This window comes from Rhincodon typus, chromosome 1 (genome assembly GCF_021869965.1).
Source record: "Rhincodon typus isolate 14 chromosome 1, sRhiTyp1.1, whole genome shotgun sequence".
Lineage (NCBI taxonomy): Eukaryota > Metazoa > Chordata > Chondrichthyes > Orectolobiformes > Rhincodontidae > Rhincodon > Rhincodon typus.
This window is the reverse complement of record NC_063332.1, coordinates 171602447-171607516: the sequence shown is the minus strand read 5'-3', so window position 1 is coordinate 171607516 and position 5070 is coordinate 171602447. Positions and strand designations below refer to the sequence as shown.

At 39.5% G+C, this 5070-nt stretch overlaps 1 protein-coding gene across 2 annotated transcripts in view; it reads left to right on the top strand.

Annotated features, from left to right (window-relative positions):
• Positions 1-5070, top strand: part of LOC109912195 (SWI/SNF-related matrix-associated actin-dependent regulator of chromatin subfamily A containing DEAD/H box 1) — a 62367-nt gene that overhangs the window by 34573 nt on the left and 22724 nt on the right. The window lies entirely within an intron of this gene.

Sequence of the window (5070 nt, the reverse complement as noted above, 5' to 3'; positions counted from 1 at the left end):
AGTGAAGACTGGTTAGCAAAAAAGAGGGAGGTATAAATGGGTCATTTACCAGAAATGATTTAAAAAACATTTTAAATACAGAAAGATTGTTGAACTCTAAGCTACAGAGGAATCTGGGCATCCTGACACATGAATCACAAAAGTTTGTGTGTAAATAATTAAGAAAATAAATGGAATGTTGTCATTTGTTGCAAGGGGAACAGGGCAAAAGAGGAGATGTTTTGGTTAAGGTCTGCAGAACATTGGTGAGACCACATCTGAAGTACTATATACAGTTACAGAATCTTTATTTAAGAGAAAATAAATGCATCATGTACAGTTTAGAGAAAGTTCAAGTGATGAATACCTGGAATGGGGGTTATGTTGTGAGCAAAGGGTGGATAGGCTGAACCTTATCCATTCATGTTTTGAAGAATAAGAAGTGTTCTTATTGAGACACGTGAAAGTGGTAATGCTGAAAGGATATTTTTCCCCATCAGAGACAGACTTGAAATAGGAAACCCTGTTTAAAAATGTAAAGGTCTTGCATTCAAGATGGAGTGCAGGAGAAATTATTTCTCATAGAGGATCATGAGTCTGCTTCCACTGCGCTCTGAGAAAGAGTTATTGAATATTTTCCAGATGGAGGCAGATTGATTACCTTTGACTCCCTCATGAGTCAAAAATCTGAGGTGAATTAGAATGTGGGGTTGAAGGCACAGTCAGATCAGCTATCATAATGAATGTTGGAGCTATGCCTGCTCCAAATTGGTATATTCCTATGGTACCACAATCTTGCCTTCCAATCATATAAATTCAGATTTTTTTTTTTAACCTTTTTAAATCAAATGCAGGAAAACTTTGTTTTATATATAAGCACATGGATATTTGCTTCATTTACTGACATCAGTAATCTTAATTTGAAATCAAAGTTATGAATGTTCCATTAAAATAAACTATTGAAAGTTGCTAATGAGCTGCAAGTGTGAAATCACAGACAGCAGCAAAACTTTGTAGGAAGAACAAGTGACCCAAGGACATGTATGAAACATGAAAGTTATCTCATAAATAGCAAAAATTCCTGAATGTTATGTAAACTGTTAATTGTTGAGGGAAAATAACCACAATAGCTGGCAATCAAAGTTTTGTACATTTGCCCTTCATCTTCAAGTATTTATCTTTAAAAAAAAAGCATCTTCCTCTTGAGGTTTTATGCAGAATTTTGCGCTAAATAACTTTGCATGAGCTTAAAGATGAACTTGTAATTTTTATAAGTGATATTTCACATGTTTTACACATTGGCCTAGATTTTTCTCAAGTCCAACATCTCATGGCATATCACATTAGCATGAGTTGTTCAGTTTTTAAACATTTTTATAACAGTGCAGCCCCAAGTCTTGAACATTGATGGGAGAAAGCACTGGATGTGTGTCTCCTTAATCAGTATGATTTAGGCGTGGAGTTTTTCATAGAACCGCTACAGCCATTTGGCCCAACAAGTCCACCCTGCCCCTCTGAAGAGCATCTCACTCAGACCCATTCCCCTACCGCTGTATTTCCCATCTCTAACCCAAACATCCCTGGGCACTATGGGCAATTTAGCATAGCCAATCCATCTACCCTGCACATCTTTGGAATGTGGGAGGAAACCAGCGACCAGGAGGAAACCCATACAGACACGGGGAGTAAGTGGAAACTCCACACAGACAGTCGCCCAAGGTTGGAATCAAACCCGGGCCCCTGGCGCTGTGAGGCAGCAGTGCTAACCACAGCCACTGCGCCGCCCAATTTCAGCTTTCCAGCATCCTGTACTATTTTGCTTTTACTTGCTTTGATTTAAGTGTTGAGTCGAACAAGGACTAAAAATAAATTTCAATCTTAAATTGGATTTAAAAATCAGGAAAAATTAATGAGAAAGGGGGCAGAACGGAAGGTAAAATAAATAAGTAAATTCTTAAATTTTATCGCTTTAAACATTTGTGGAAATAATGTGCTACTTAAAGAAAAGAAGCTGTGCATTTATACTGTGCCAAAATTATTTATTTGGCAATCATTAAAATATTAATGATAAAAACATGGTCCTGGAGAAATGCAGAATGTCTGATAGATCTGTGATGAGAGTGAGTTAAAGTTTTGAATCCAGTATGACTCTCCAGAGTCTTCAGATTTGCAGCACCTGTAGTATTTTGCTTTTATTACTATTTTAATAGTGGGATAATTGTACTTGCATTGTGAATTGTCTTGTATTTTTTACAATTTCAGTCCTAATTAAGGTGTGTCCCGTAACCATTCACATAGCCACCTTGGGATTAATAATCAGATGCTGTTTTCACAAAGTTGACAAACCATTGCAAATGGACCATCAGCTTGTGGTGATTTTGAGTCAGGTGATATTTCTCCCTCACTACAAGTTGGTTGGCAGTTTGCACATTCCCAACAGAAAATGTCCTTCAGATGCTGTTAAGTTTCAACAAAATTTGTATTTCAAAAAAATTGCACGTTATATTATAGAAAGTTTTTCTTTTTAAATTTCTGTACAATCCCACACACTCTGTTACCATTTTGAAGCATTCCTTAAATAATTTTTTTGTTCAAATTTATTTGTATCCTTTGTGGGAGCGGGGGACAGTCAACACTACTGAGGGCATTGTACTTAAATGCACACAGTATACAAAATAAGGTAAATGAGCTTGTAGCACAGATTGAAACTGGCAGGTACAATTGTGTTATAATAGAGACGTGGCTGCAAGGGTATCAGGGCTGGGAACTAAACATTCAAGAATATACGCCCTATCGAAAGGACAAGTAAATGCAGAGGGGGGGAAAGATTGCCTTGTCAGCAAGAAATGAAATTAAATCAATAGCAAGAAGTGATTACAGTCGGATGGCGTAAAATCTGTGTGGGTAGAGTTGAAGAACCGCAAAGGAAAATAGACCCTGATGGGAGTTGAGTACAGGCTCCTAGTAGTAATCAGGATTTGAGAAGAAAATAAATAAGGAGATAGAAAAGGCATGTAAGAAAGGCATTATTACAGTCATCATGGGCGACTTCAATATGCAGGTGGACTGGGAAAATCAGATTGGTAGTGGATCCCAAGAAAAGGAATTTGTGGAATGTCTGCGATTTTTGTTTTTAATTGAAGCAGCTTGTGTTAGAGTTCACTTGGGAACAGGCAGTTCTGGAATTAGTGATATGTAATGAGGTAGACTTGATTAGGGTGAAGGAGCCTCTAGGGGTCGGTGACCATAAAATGATAGAATTCACCCTGCAGTTTGAGAGGAAGATGATTCAATCAGATGTAACGATATTATAATTGAGTATAGGCACCTACAGAGACATGATTGAGGAGCTGGCCAGAGTTAATTGGAAGGGGAGCCTAGCAAGGAAGATGGTGAAGCAACAATGGCAGGGGTTTCTGGGGGTAATTTGGGAAGCACAGTAGAAATTCATCTCAAGGAAGAAGAAACATAAGCGGAGGATGAGGCAACCATGGCTGACAAACGAATTTAGGGACAGCATAAAAGCAAAAGAAAAGGCATACAATGTGCTGAAGAATAGTGGGAAGCCTTTAAAAACCAGCAGAGGATAACTTAAAAATGCAAGAACAGGGAGAAGATGAAATCTGAGAGTAAGCTAGCTAGTAATATAAGAGAATATTGCAAGAGTTTTGGATTTCTGAAAGGTAAGAGAGCAGCAAGAGTGGGCATTGGACTGCTGGAAAATAAGACTGGAGAAGTAGTAAAGGGGAAGAAAGAAATGGTGGAAGAACTGAGTAGGTATATTGTATTGGCTTTCATAGTAGAAGCTATCAGCATACCAGAACTTGAAGAGAGACAGGGGCCAGAGGTAAGTGAGGTGGCCATCACCAAGGAGAAGGTGCTGGGGAAACTGAAAGATCTGCAGGTGGATAAATCACTTGGACTGGATGGACTAAATTGCAAAGCTCTGAAGGAGATAGCTGAGGAGATTGTAGAGGCATTGGTAGCGATCTTTCAGGAATCAGTAGAGTTAAGAGTCCCAGAGACCTGGAAAATGCTCATATAACACCTGTTTAAGAAGGGAGAGAGGTGGAAGACAGGAACATATCAGCCAGTTAGCCTGACCTCCGTTATTGATGAGATTTTGGAGTCCCATTATTAAGGATGAGACTGTGAAGTACTTGGAAGTGCGTGGTACATTAGGACGGCGTCACCGCAGCTTCGTCAAGGGGAAGTCATGTCTGACAAATCTGTTAGAATTCTTTTGAGGAGGTAACAAGCAAGTTAGATAAAGGAGAGCTGGTTGACGTGGTGTATTTGGATTTCCACAAGGCCAATAACAAGATACTGCACAGGAGCTGTTAAATAAAGTAAGAGCCTGTGGTGTTAGGGGCAAGATACTAGCGTGGATGGAGAATTGGCTGACGGACAGAAGGCTGACAGTGGTGATAAAGGCGTCTTTTTCGTGCTGGCTGCTGGTGACAGAGGAGTTCTGCAGGGATCTATGCTGGGACCACAACTATTCACATGATACGTTAACGATCTGGATAAAAAAAACTGAAGGCATTGTTGCTAAATTTCCAGATGACACAAAAATAAGTGGATGGATAGGCAGCGTTGGGGAAGCGGGAAGCTGCACAAGGACTTGAACATGCTGGGCAAGTGAACAAAGAAGTAGTAAATGGAAAAGATTTGGGAGAATGTAAGGTTATGCACTTTGGTAGGAAGAATAGAGATGTAGACTATGTTCTAAAAAGCGAATGACTTCTGAAATCTAAAGCACAAGGGGACTTGGGAATCCTAGTTCATGATTTTCTTAAAGTTCGCATGCAGGTTGAGTTGGTGGTTAGGAAGCCAAATGCAATGTAGGCATTCATTTCAAGAGGGGTGGAATATAAAAGCAGCAACATACTGTCAGGCCGTGTTTGGAATATTGAGTCGTTTTAGGGCCGGTATCTAAGGAAGGATGTGCCACGTTGGAGAAGGTCCAGAGGAGGTTTACAGGAAAGACTCTAGGGATAAAAGCTTGTCATATTTGTGCAGTTGTGGACTCTGGATCTGTACTCAGAGTTTAAGAGAATGAAGGGGGATCTGAATGAAACTTACAGAATA